Raw genomic sequence first — 14228 nt, 5'->3', positions numbered from 1 at the left:
ATGGCATGAAGGAGTTACAAAGCAATCACTTAAAAAGTGTTCGGTTTCAGTGATGTGGCTTGTGGAAATCTGCACTAACCTGCTGGTTCCTATTGGCTTTCCTGGGATTCTTTAGAGCAGCACAGACACTCTGCTTACAGTGGCACAACCCCAAAGTAAATTCCCCTGGTTTGCAAGCGCTCAGCATGCATTACAGCTGAAAGCACCATCCAGCCAATGCAGGGATGCTAGCTGGCTCTATGAACATATGCTGCAGAGATTCTAGCATTCCTTGCTCCTGGAAATTTCTTTAATACACTGGCTTAGGCACAGACACGTACGCTGCAGGAGAAGGATGAAATGTTTGCTTTGCAGCATCCAGGTGTTATTAACTATACACTCCCCTTACGGTAAAATAAAATAAAATTAAGCGTAGTTGTAAATGAAGTACTTGATCCTGCAGTGGCTTTACAGCAGGAAGAACACCCATTAATGTCAAAGGGAGTCCCAAGTGTGGAGCACTTTCAAGATTTTATAGGGACCTTTCTTCAAGGAGAACCTTAAATTGTTTACTGTCATTAATTACCATCAGCCAAACACCTCGTTATTGTTTACCTGCACATACACGTTTTTAGATCAGAAGCAGTGTCAGACAGCTCCTGTCCTTCTTACTCAGGCACAACCATCCTGAGAGCTTCAGTCTTTACTGCGGCAAAATGGGAGTTCTGACTGAGTGAGGACTGCAAGAGTTGGCCCTAGCTAAATAAAAACGATTGGCAGAGGGGAATCAAGGAAGCCCGCATACACACTTTCACTACTACTGATCACCAGTTCAACTCCAACCCATGTCTGCAGCTGCGGGAAATCACTACCATGTGATACCTCAGGGGTTCTCAGACTTTTGTACTGGTGACCCCTTTCACACAGCAAGCCTCTGAGTGCGACCCCCCCCCTTTATTCATTAAAAACACTTTTTTATATATTTAACACCATTATAAATGCTGGAGGCAAAGCAGGGTTTGGGGTGGAGGGTGACAGCTCACAACCCCCCCCCCCATGTAGTAACCTCGTGACCTCCTGAGGGGTCCCGAACCGCAGTTTGAGAACCCCTGCGTTACCTGTTTGGTGATGTATGTGAACTGAAATTACATTCTTAGGGCTTCTTCCACAGCTCACTGACATCGATGGAGTCTTTTCAACGAGTTTTGGATCATGCCCTCAGCAGGCAGTTCTGCACATCACATAAACCACAGTGACCACTGGTGGGAAGCCTAAACAGAGGCCAAAGATTGAATGGGGCTAGGGACAGAGCTACTATCTCATTTCTAGAAGGCAGAGGACCTCTCAGAAAGGACTGAAGCCATTATAATGCTTGCTTTAGCACTGCTGAAGCTGCTCTTGTTCTCTAATTAAGGGATTTCAACCTTCAAGGCTGTCCACCCAACACCCTTCACAAGCACTAACTTCACTCAAAATAACAAATTGTATTAATTTAAAACGGGAAAGCAAAAACTCTGTCAACTAAAAAAACATTACAAAAATTAGATTTCACACAGATGAAAATCATTACAATTCTCTAGAGACTTCCCCTCTCTGCAGTAACCCATGTCACTTCCTAGCTAGTAAAAAACATGCCACAGGATATCAGAAGACTGTAACATTCTTCTAATTTTAATATTCCTCTAATCAAATAATGAGTTGTTTACTGCCTTCTAATTTAAAGGTAATTCATTAAATGTATTCTGTCACGTCTTACGGGTAGCCAAGGCATGAGAACAACACACACTCCTGGGGAACATCACGGGCAGTGTGGGAATACTTCATGCGGTTCACTGAAATTGAATGCTTCCTACATATATTATCACTGCAATTTGTATATATTATTTAATAATTGCAAAGAAAGAATATAAATGAAACACTCCAGTGACTGAACTTGGTGCACAAAATATTTTTAAATAGGCTCAAAAGTGTAAATTCTAGGGAATGTGAAAAAATAGTGGAGGAATGTATACCAGTTACAAGCAGACCGTATTTGGTATATCCACAAGTGGGTTTGATTCAACTTCTGCTGAAGTCAATCAAAATCTTTTCATTGGATCAGGCCCAAAATGATAAGGTAACAATAATGTTTAATTGAGTGTCATGAAGTGGAAGAGAACAGACTGTGCAGAGATATTATGTGCATTGCAAAAGTTGGGTCAGATTCAGTAATATTGGCCCAGTACTGCAAAAGCTACCGAAAGCTATTGGATTTTTTTAATTGGGATGTAGCAAGGTAGTAAAAACATAGGGCCCAGGTCTACCACCCTTCCTGGCTACTCATGTAAAGGTTGCAGTAGGATCACATCCAAAGCACTAATGGTATTTGGTGCCTGCAGATATATGATGTATAGAAATATGATTGTTCAGATGACAACTCATGGTCTGGATTGAGAACTCATCAGGTTGTTTTTTTGTTTTTTTAATAATCAGGCAGTAGCACACTGTACTAATGTCTGGTTTATTGAAAACTAAGGTATCAACATTCAACCGATCTCTTAACCAGAAACCTTTGAAAAATTCAACTTCTTTTGGGGCAGGGGGAAGTCAATCCAAACCTGTTAAGAATCGGTCCATTCTGCCAACACTTGGCCTATTCATCAGAAGCGATGCAGAATCACTAAATCAGTTTTAGAATACAGTTTAGGTCAATGTGTGTCCAAAGCAGTCACTTGATTGGCTGTTGGTGATGTCATACCCCAGTGACTGCAGTTTTAACATCATGCACATTACCCCAATCATCTACATAGCAAGTATCATCAGCGTAAATCACTGGAAGAGAGACTAAAGCTACTTGTTGAAAGGGAGGGAAAGAGATCGGGTGCTTTAAAATGGTTATCTTCCGTTTTTATTTTCGCAGTGGAATGGGGTCAGCAAAGAATGCCTGCTTCATTGAGAGGAATGGGCATTGTAATATCCCTAGCTAAAATAAAGTGTGTGTGTTCAAAAGGTCCCATTTGAAAATGTTAAGAGGTTGCCAGTGGTGAGACAACAATTGGTCCAGGAAATAAAAACTATTTCAGGAACCATAATGTTTGGCAAAATGAAGTCAAATCCATTTCTCAGGAACAAAACTGTAACCGTGACATTTTCACAGGTAGAAGAGCCATGAAAGTACGTTATTTACATGAAATATTGATACTCTCTTAGTAATGTAAATTGACATGCTGGTACTTTCTTAGGGGGGTGGCAAGGCAAGTCAAATCTGAAGGCAGATGTACTTAAAAAATAGCATTGTACAATGCTAGGTCTACCAATGGAGGTCCCGATTGGTGAATTGATGCACATATGAAAGGCAGCTTGCCCATACCCAGCTGGTCACTCTGGGAACAGACAAGTCATTATTTATCCACAGTGATTTGGATAACTGCATTCATGAATATAAGTCACTTCATGGATTAAACCGCATCATTACCTGTTTGAAGAATAAATGTTGCACTTCGCTAATCATTTAGTGTAAAAGTGTTATTAACAAAGTGCAAATTCCGATTGCTCCCTTTAAATATACATAGCAATTATAATTACAGACCAGGCAAATATGCACTGAGTGCATGCTATGAAACAGCGCGTCAGAAAAGCATACATGTCAAAGCAATTCCGCAACGCATCTGTGCTCAGGTTGTAATGCGGTGGTTAAGCACACACCTTGGAGGATTCTCAGCGGCATACGGGGAGTTTGCTGTCAGGAGTTATTTATTCCCTATCGCCGAGTAATCAGGGGGAAAGAGTCAAACTCTAATTTAAATTGGCGATATAAAAAAATTCCTATGAACCTTCTTATTTGGAGTATTTTCAGCGCACTGCTGCTGCGTGTGCACACGCGGGAGAGCCCCGCCGGGCAAACCGGGGCGCAGCTGACAGCGGACGCGTTCAGTGTGGCGCTCGGCGAGTCTCCCGGAATCCGAGCAGTGACTCCGGCTCAACAAACCCAGCCGTGCTCAGAAGCTGATTTGCGGGCAGGCTCGGCGCTGGAGCCCTTCAAACACAAGTGATCCCGAGTAAACCGACCCTCGCCGGCCCTGTTCACCCGCGCAGCTCGGGAACCGCAAGAGGAGCTGTAACCACCTTGAACTGGGTGGGCTGACGCCCGGGACCGAAACTTTGTTCAGCCCCTTCCAGGGCTTCCCTGCCTGGCGTCTCCAGCGCTCGGGGGAAGAAAACAGGCGGAGCGAGGAGAGCCCGGCTAACCAGACCCGCGCTCCGGGCCCGGAGGAGGGCGGATCGCCGCTGTCCCAGGACCCGGGGGCCGAAGCACTTGTCTCCCCGAGAAATGTCACGTTGTATGGATGAGCTTCCCCGCCGGGATTAAACCGGGAGCTCGGGAGGCTTCCTCGGCGGGCCCGGCTGCAGGGGGGCAATAGGCGGAAGGAGGGGACCCTCCTCCTGCCCCCCACAGACCAGGCACATCTCCGCCCTCCCCAGCAACCCCCCGATCCGTTCGGCACCGGCTGCACTCGGGCAGCTCCCCGAGGCTGCAGCAGCTGCCAGCCCCGGGGTGGGGGGTCCTGAGGCAGAGCCCCCCTCCCGCCGCGAGCAGCCTCTGCGCCAGACCGCCCCCGGGCACAGTACTAGCCATCGCCGCCCCCAGCTCGCCCGGCACTAGCCCGGGCTCCGGGCTCGAACTCGCCCCAGCTCGCCCGGCACTAGCCCGGGCTCCGGGCTCCGGGCTCGAACTCGCCCCAGCTCGCCCGGCACTAGCCCGGGCTCCGGGCTCCGGGCTCGAACTCGCCCCAGCTCGCCCGGCACTAGCCCGGGCTCCGGGCTCCGGGCTCGAACTCGCCCCAGCTCGCCCGGCACTAGCCCGGGCTCCGGGCTCCGGGCTCCGGGCTCGAACTCGCCCCAGCTCGCCCGGCACTAGCCCGGGCTCCGGGCTCGAACTCGCCCCAGCTCGCCCGGCACTAGCCCGGGCTCCGGGCTCGAACTCGCCTGGGCTCTCCCCGGAGGGGGGGTGACCCGCACTGGGGCTCTCCCCACACAGCCCGGGGTCCCCCGAGAAGCGGGGAGCCGGCACCGAGCACCCCGCCGCCGCCGCGGGATACCGGCGGACAAGCGCTCCCGGCTCCTTTCGGAACAAGCCCCTTCCCCGGACTCAGGGGTGCCCGGCCCCCGCAAGGAACCAAAGGGGGGACCGGGGCTGGCGAGCCGCCCGCTCCCCCTACCCCGAAAGTTGGGAGACCCAGCCCGGGCCCGGGGCTCACCTGGAGCCGCTCTGTCTGCTCCAGCGACGGACGGACGGAGCCAGCCCCCTCCAGACCCGCCGTCAGCCGTGCGCCGGGGGCAGCCGGGCGCTCGCCATGTGGCCGGGAGGCCGCGCCCGGCTCCGGGGCGCAGCTGCAGCCGGCAGGTCCCGGCGCCCACTCACCCGGGCTCATCGCCCATGGCCCGGGCAGCGCCGCCGGCCGGAGCCGGGCAGGGAGGGAAGGAAGTTCCGAAGCGGCTGGGTCGGTGGGGCGGGTCGCGCCCCCCTTCCCCGGACTCCCCCCGCGGCCAGCTGCGTCCGACTCCGGGGCGAGCCCCAGCGCGGCGACGGGAGACTCAGCCGGGGAGGCTGCAGCGCTGGTTTGAAACTAGAGTGGCCCAGAAAGCCCCCCGCCCATGGCAGCCGGCCCTGATTGGCCAGCCCCGCTCCCTCCCCCGCCGCTGGCTGCGAGGGGGGGGGCAGCCGGCCCCCAGGTCTCCCCGCCCCTCCCCGTGCTGTCCGGGCGGCCCCGCTGCAACCCCGCGATCGCCGCCTCAGACCCCGAAGGGGAAGGTTTCCGAGCCTTCAGAGCGGGGCTGGGGGAGGGAGATTTCATCGTGATCTGAGTCCTGAGACCTGCCCGCGCCCGCTGTCCCCCCATCCCCTGCAAATACTGGGCGGGCTTGGGGGAACCCAGGCTGCGGATGCTGCCAGCCTTGGGCCAGGGCCGTCTGCGCGACAAGCATAAGCGGCGGGGGCTAAGGAACTACCTGGGAGCGATTGCAAACTCATCGATCTCGTATCAGGACAGAGACCCAGGAACCCACATTGGCGTCCTCAGAAATCATCTTCTCCCCTCTCCCATCCCCTTGTTTATGTCTCTGCCTTCCAGTGTCTGTTCCTTACCCAGTAAGTGTCAGAGGAGTAGCTGTGCTAGTCTGTAGCCACAAAAAAAAGGAGTCTGGTGGCACCTTACAGACCACCAGGTTTATTTGGGCATAAGCTTTCCTGGGTAAAAAAAAAAACCCACTTCTTCAAAAGCATGGAGTGATACAGATACAAATTACAGACACAGGGCATAGATAGATATTGTTTCCCTCACCCCACAGTAGGACCACGTCTACATTTTGACAGGCCGTCCCATTCTCCATTACGCGGCCCCTGCAACATAAACAGGGATGCCCGAGTGCAAATGCCCCTCAGCACAGACGTCTCCACTTTCAGTCTGGCAAACAGTTCCCAGGTCAGCCAGGGATGTGGGAACTCTGAAGACTCAGAGCTCAGATTATCAGCCTGGAAGATGGATGAGCCTCAGCTGAGCCCACAAAGGCTCCAAGTAACCTTCCCAAATACACTAACCCTTCCTTTAAACCGAACTTGGGTCCCTCTGCCTGCTACCTCTTCAGAGGGAGAGAGGAAGCACAGTACTTGTTGTTCTTCCTTTAGCATCTTCCTACAGCACCCCATTCTCTTTCTTTCCCCCTCTTTCTGCTCCATAAGGTTCCCAATTCCTCTTGTCCCTGCCATCACATGACAGCGCACAGTAAAAGTGGAGACGCCTTTTGTTTCTGGGAATTCTGTGCCTGCTGCATCCCCAGAGCCCTGCAAGGGAGGAAACACAAGTTGTTTGCAGTGCAAGATCTTGATGTTTTTCCCAGGTTGCATGGCACACGCTGCTCTCCCACTCAGCCCAAGCTTTTAGCTGCCTAGCAGAGCCACTGCTAGGATCAGAGACCTGGGCATGCCCTAGCTGGGGGAAGAGGACAAAGCCATTTCCCAAGCAAAGGGTTGGTCTGCAAATCTGATCAGCATCTTCTTTTGAAAACACTGGCAACTTGGCAGGCATGATAGCACGCCAGAGGCTTGACCTGCCAACCTTCCTCTGGTCACAGGTCTGGTCAGTAATATGCTGCATTCATAAGAAAATGGACTGTCAAATTTAGGAATTAAAATTAAATTACATTTAGTGAAAAATGATGTTTTACTGGCAGTTTTCTAGAGGCTGGATGCAGGGGTCACTGACCTACTGGGTGACCTTGGGCAAATCATAGAATCATCGAATCCAAGATCAGAAGGGACCATTATGATCATCTAGTCTGACCTCCTGCAAGATGCAGGCCACATAAGCCGATCCACCCACTCCTAAACTAATTCACTCCCTTGATTCTGCTGTTGAATGCTCCAAATCATGATTTAAAGACTTCAAGTAGCAGATAATCCACCAGCAAGCGACCCCTGCCCCATGCTTCGGAGGAAGGCGAAAAACCTCCAGGGCCACTGCCAATCTACCCTGGAGGAAAATTCCTTCCCGACCCCAAATCCACTGCTCACTTTCCTCTCTCCCCCTTTGACTGCCTTGTCTATTTAGACTCCAAATTCTTTAGGGAGGATTTGTCTCTTACTGTGTGAGTGTATTGTGCATAGTACAATGACACCCTGATTGTGGCTGGGGCCTTTAAGTGCTATTGCAGTACCAGCTATCATCAACACGTAATGCAAAGAGATAGTGGATAAACGGAATGGACCACCACAGGTGTTCTGAGCAAAGCTGAAAAGGTTATTCATATTGTGGATTTCAACCAGGTATGGTCCTTCAAATTGACTTTTGCCTAACTTTTCCAGCATTACTGTATGCAAGACCTTAAAAATCACTGTACCTTCTCTAGCGCAATCTGTTGTATTATTAAATTTACAGTGGCAACTGCAACCCATTTAGGTAATTTTGTTGAGAATGAGAGAGAGGGACCCACAAAATCCAGTTCCACCAACAGATCCCATGCCTCCGCTCTTCCTTATGGCCCAATCCTACTCCTAGGAAGGAGGGGGAATCAATGGTAGTTTTAATGGTCACTTAAATTGGAGCAGGATAAAGCCCTTAGCGTCAGATTTCATTTCTTCCTCCATGCTGCCCATTATGAATGGGACTCCATGCTTAGCTTAGTGCTCCCACTCTCTTTTTTTCAATCCTGCCTCCAGATTTTTGTGAAGCCTTCGGACAGTAACATCAAGAAAAACGCCCTTATTCACCCATTATATATATTTTAGAAGATTTGAGATAAAGCCAGAGGAAGGCTCTATCTGTGTGTTTTGTGTTGTCCTCCTGCTTCAGTTGTCAGCTCTTCAGGGCCGGGGCCACATCTTTTCCTCTGGCTCATACAGTGCCAACTGCACTGGCAGCATATGACAAATAATGGGGTTGCACATCAGTGCACAATTCCACATATCCGGGCTGGGGACTGGTAAGAGCGTTTGTTGTGTTATGACCAGGGGTGGCTCTAGACCCCAGCGCGCCAAGCAGGCGCGTGGGGTGGCCCTTTCCCGGGGGGGCGGCATTTGGTTGCGGTGGACCTGCCGCAGGCATGACTGCGGCGGGTCCCCTCTTCCCGCGGCTCCGGTTGAGCTCCCGCAGGCATGCCTGCGGCAGGTCCGCTCGTCCCGGGCTCCGGTGGCATGCCGGCGGGAGCTCAACCGGAGCCGCGGGAAGAGGGGACCCGCCGCGGGACCGGGGAAGGGCGGTGCACCGCACCGCGCTGCTTGGGGCAGCCTACTTTCTAGAGCCGCCCCTGGTTATGACTGTGTTCTAGATGAACTGCTTTATAGAGGAAGAATTTACATCTTCTGTTTAAACTTTTTTCCTGCTTTTCCAATAGAAAACATTGACGTGCCATTTATGGTTTGGTCAGTGCAACCGCACTTTGCACCTAATTGCAAGTTACTTTTTAAACACACGCACACACGCACCAATCCAATACTCTTACACGACTACAATGATTGGTGCACTAGATATAAACTGACACACCTAAATTTTCAAATGCGGCTAATGGTTTTGGCTGTAACAATTTTTGGGTGCCTACCTTGAGGTAGCTTCAAGGGTCTGCTTTTTAAAAGTGCTAACCACCCACCTTCTGAAAATAAGGCCTTTGTGAAAGGTATTTTACATTGGTGACTCAAAAATGGTGGCACTCAAAATCACTAGTCATTTTTGAAAATTTAGTCTCAGACAGTCTGTTTTTCTTTTCTTCTCTTGGCTGCAGAGGTGCTATTGTGGTGTCCCTACTATCCTCTTAAGGTGAAATTCACCGCTGCCCAGAGGAACAGCACACACCCATGCATTGCTTACATCCCATGTAGGCCTTGTGCTGAATTTCACTCTGAGTGTGAAGCAGCCATATGGACAATTGATGACTGCTCAGAGCTACAATTTCATTTCTTTACAGCTAGGCTGTGTGCGATTTACTACTTAGTCTTCATCTCATTGCTACTTCACCCTGCATAAGTCTGCACTGCTTCAGACCTATCTACCCTATGCAAAGTATTAGAGTACTAGGTTATACACAACATTTATGCAAGAGGCGCTTTAAGCATGAGACAGGCCTGAGAACTCACCCCAGCTCCGACGAAGTCTCTGTCTTTGAACAAATCTCTCACCCCAACTCAGTTTCCCCATCTATACAATGGGAATATCAATACCTATCCCATAGGGGTGCTGTTCAGATACATTAGGTAATGGCTGTAAAGCATTTTCAATGTACAAATGCTGAACAGATGCTCACTATTTTTAGTGTATTGAGAGCACTTTTCAAATACCATCTAACTGAATCTTTGAAACACCCCTGCAAGGGGAATTATAATTCCCATTTTACAGATGAAAAACCCAGCAAAGGGATTAAGGTCTTAATCCTGCACCATTTAAATCAATGGGAGAGTCCCTGCTGGCTCTAGACCCACGTGATTTGCCCAATGTGAGCAAGATAGTAAACCTATAGGAAAGGGTTAGAACTCAGCAGTCCTGGTCCCCAGTCCTGTGATCAAACCCCCTCCTCTTTCACAAGCCCCAATCCTCACAGCTGGAGGCCAGGCCAACAATATTCACCCTGCCAATCATCTTTTAGCTTTGCAGTTACCGGGGTCCACTGCTTCCCTCCAACAGAAGTAGGCTTGTACCTTTTGACACCTCACCGGACTCTGTGACTGTCTCACCAAGATGAGCTGGAGTAAGTCCTGGATACGTTTTAAGTCTTTCGATGATTAGAATAGTTAAAAGGCTCATTATTTCTAAACATGTTTAACCATTTTCTTCTATTTCTGCTTGCAAAATTAGCTGATGCACGTTTTAAATAAACAGCTATTGTGCAGTTAAACAATGATTAAAGAAGAGTTCCATTTAAATTATTAAGTGGTTAGATAAAAAGCCTCCCTTCTCTTTTGTACACTACTTTATTCAGAAGTCAAACTTCTGTAGTCTCAGGGAATGCTAATGAACAGCATAATAATGCACAAGGGCGAGAGCAGGCTGATTAATTAAAAACAGAAGCCAGAAATCAAAGGTCTTAAAATAGGCTTACAAAAATAATTCAATTATATGTTATGAACCTAGGATAACCAAGACACGTCCCACACTTCCATTCATCATTATACCCCATTTTAATATCTAAACTGGCTTGCTTGTACATGGGAAGTAGTGCCAATTGGGTCTTTCAGGTGTGACGCTTACATAACGAGACAAAAGCAACCTGACGCTCACGTCCAATTTTCATCATTCTGTACCTTGAAAATGGCTACACTTGGCTGAGTGTATTCTCAGTTTAACTGATGTACTAAACTGATTTACTTGAACTGGTTTATTAAACTATTTTTAGTCGTGACCCATTTCTGCAGTTGTTGAACAGTCCATTGCACTATCACTTTACAAATTAATTCATTAAAAGCTCCACACCCATAATGTTAGCCTCATCCCAAATCCACCTCTGGTCTCTCTACTTGGTTTCACCTCTTCCTACAGCTCTGCATCTTCTTCCTTTACACCCTTCCCCAGGCCTATGTGTTGGTGTTGTGAGCAGGATCTTCCTTTTTTTTTTTTTTTTGAGTTTGCATTACTTCACATATCCACAAGGTCCTTCATATTCAGTTTTTAGTTTCTTTAAAATTTCCCAGGAGTGTATCAGTGTTTGTTACTAAAATTTAAAAAATGATGAAAATCAGTGCAAAAAATGTACTTCACTGTTTTCTGGGTACATGTTGGGCTTAATATTAGGGTACAGGAGGACAGAAAAAAAAATCAACAAATAGAGAAAAGTAAGTGTACTGAAAGTAAAAGCAATTTAATGCTGTGGTTTATTTCATGAACTGTTCATTAACAGTTCATGCGTGTGTGTGTGTGTGTGTGTCTTCCACTACACTGCCTTACTTTAACAGAAAGCCTTCCATTTACACTTGGACTATAGATGAACATACTACCTACTGTACCTACTGTAATGTATGGCATTTTGTTAACATAATCAGTATTTTCATGTAATTGAGTGGTCCAAAATTCGGGTAAAAAAATCACTAAAAATAATAGTTTTTGTAAAATCGAGGCATTTTTCAGTGAAAAAAAAATCTGCAAAAACTGCAAACAAAGGACCGTAAGCACAAGAAAGCTGTGTCTAGCAATGGTGTAAATCAGGTAATTAATAAAGTATCTTATCCTGGTGGGGCAGTTCCGGGAGCATCTGAGGTCTTGAGGCAATGCAGTAATTGAATCAGAAAAGCATCATGTAGCCTGTGGTAGGAGATGGCTGTTCTGTTAGTAGGATGAAATTCTCCCTTGTCAGAGGTCCAGCAGCAAAGCCAATGCACCTTTTAAATCCTCAGAATAGCGCTGAGTGGGATTTAAGTGGTGCACAGAGAGAAAACAAAGGAAGAAGACAGCAGGGTACCACCTGGCCTTGGTACAGAGTGAAAGAGCCTCAAGTAAAAGCCTTGACAGCAAACACTATCTAAAGAGGGAAAGGGCTGTTACTAGCAAGGATGGATTAGGTTGTCATTGCAAAGAGAGGCATATTCTTTGGGGGGAGGGGAAGAGGGAAAGAATATGAGGAAGGTTAATCGTAGGTGACATGAATCAAGCTGCACAAATCAGTGAGAGTTGGATCAGGCCCTAAGTTAGTGCAAAGCTGGAGCTTGGGGACTGACATAGGTTGCCAGTATAGGCTAAAATAAATAAGGGAAAGATAAGAAGAAGAGCTCTGGGTGGCTCAAACGCTTGTCTCTCTTACCAATGGAAGTGGGTCCAATAAAAGATATTACCTCCCCCACCTTGTCTCTCTAAGGAAAAGACAGACATTCTGACTCTGTTTGGAGGGCCAAAACCAAACCCATGTGGGTGTGCCTAGCACACTGTCAGTGCAATAAATAATAAATAACAACAACAACATGTAGTCCCAAAAGAGGCCATCAGCCACTCCAGGTGACACAATAAAGAGGCAGCATGCCCTCTCATCACTAGCAACAAAGTAAGACAGGAAGCTGTTTGCCTAAGAGTGTCTAGCTTTGGATCCCCAGTCGATCATCAATCAAGCACTATGAAACAACGGAGGAAGTGAGAACAGGCCTAGATCATTAATGAGAATGGTGCTGTTCAGAAAGTTTGCAGGTGCACAAGCAGTGTACCATTTTGGACACATAATTATGGCAGTTTCAGACAGAAATGGGTATGGATACCAGTGTGAACGCACCATTTTGTTAATTGTGTGTGTAAAACACACATGCGACTGTGTATCAAACCTCAACTTTCTGAAAATCAGTCTCCATCTTATTTGGAATCTTACATATTTATGGCCACAAAAACCACTAGTTGTTCTCTAATGAGCATGAAGGTTGAGAAAAGTTCCTCTGTATCTCACAGACAAAGAACAGACTGTATGTCAGCACAGGGCAAAACTGGGTCAAACAATCATAACCCCAAGAACCTCAGGATCAGGTTTTCCCAAACTGCACGACTCACTTAAAATAAAAGTTATGACTTTAAAAGATGGGCTCCATTTAGTAATGTCATTTCAGGGCTATTCTCACGATTCAGTGCATCTGCAATTTTCAAAATACTCTATGTTAAAAGATACGACTTCAGTGACTTTAAGATTGCAGGAAACCTGGATTTTTAAATTTTCCTCCACTGTAAGACAGCCGTTGTGCTACTTCCAGAAGTTAGCATCTAGAATTAGTTTATCTTCTAAAAATAAAAGACCTATTTCACTTGCAACAAAATGTGAAACTTTTCAAAAAATCTTGATCTACAGCAGCATCCTGCAAAAGGAAAGTGGGGACATGTATACATCTGATGAGCAGACATTTAACAACACGTGGTGGGGCTGAAGCAGGGGTCCCTCGAGTTTCATTTTCCTGTAGGGGAGCTTTCAAAAGCTCAGGAAACACCCAGCTATAATCTAATGTTATTGATTTTCCAATGCGGGGGGAATATCCAAGCACAGAAAAAATCTGAGTCCCCTACTTTCTATGTTCTGTCATGGAGTTCTGTGATGAAATGCACTGGGAGCTATGCAAGTGACATCCTTTTGAACAGTCAAGTGAAGTTCACTAAAACAGTGTAAGTCAATCATAATGAATATCTTTCCTCAACATGGCTCACGTCTCCCTCACTTTACTAACATTGTATGGTTCCCTCAACTTCAGTGGGACCACTCATAGAAGTAAAGCAAGCAGCTGTGGCCTCTTATATCCATCTGGCTTCAACCATATCCTAACAACTGGTGAATGAATTACATTTTCTTAAGCATATAATTATATAGCAGGGGTTGGCAACCTTTCAGAAGTGCTGTGCCGAGTCTTCATTCATTCACTCTAATTTAAGGTTTCGCGTGCCAGTCATACATTTTAACCTTTTTAGAAGGTCTCTTTCTATAAGTCTATAATATGTAACTAAACTATTGTTGTATGTAAAGTAAATGAGGTTTTAAAAATGTTTAAGAAGCTTCATTTAAAATTAAATTAAAATGCAGAGCCCCCCCGGACCGGTGTTCAGAACCCGGGCAGTATGAGTGCCACTGAAAATCAGCTCGCGTGCCGCCTTTGGCACACGTGCCATAGGTTGCCTACCCCTATTATATAGGTTAGATCAGCGGTTCTTAAACTGTGGGTCGGGACCCTAAAGTGGGTCACAACCCCATTCTAATGGGGTCACCAGGGTTGGCGTTAGATTTGCTGGGGTCCAGGCCAAAGCCTGAGCCCGAGGGCTTCAGCTCTGGCTGGCGGG

General features: G+C 47.5%; 1 protein-coding gene across 2 annotated transcripts in view; it reads right to left on the bottom strand.

Moving 5' to 3' along the window:
- The window catches only part of TAFA4 (TAFA chemokine like family member 4), a 128981-nt gene that overhangs the window by 99995 nt on the left and 14758 nt on the right, over window positions 1-14228 (bottom strand). Inside the window, exon 1 of one of the 2 annotated variants that reach the window (XM_039546106.1) lies at window positions 5217-5332. The exons of the other annotated variant lie outside the window; for it this stretch is intronic. The gene's annotated coding sequence lies outside the window, so the exon portion shown is untranslated. Of the gene's footprint in view, window positions 1-5216; window positions 5333-14228 lie in introns of those variants that run through there. 2 annotated transcript variants of the gene reach the window in all.

This window comes from Mauremys reevesii, linkage group 7 (genome assembly GCF_016161935.1).
Source record: "Mauremys reevesii isolate NIE-2019 linkage group 7, ASM1616193v1, whole genome shotgun sequence".
Taxonomy (NCBI): Eukaryota; Metazoa; Chordata; order Testudines; family Geoemydidae; genus Mauremys; species Mauremys reevesii.
The sequence above is the reverse complement of the archived record's forward strand: the minus strand, read 5'-3'. Positions and strand labels throughout refer to the sequence as shown.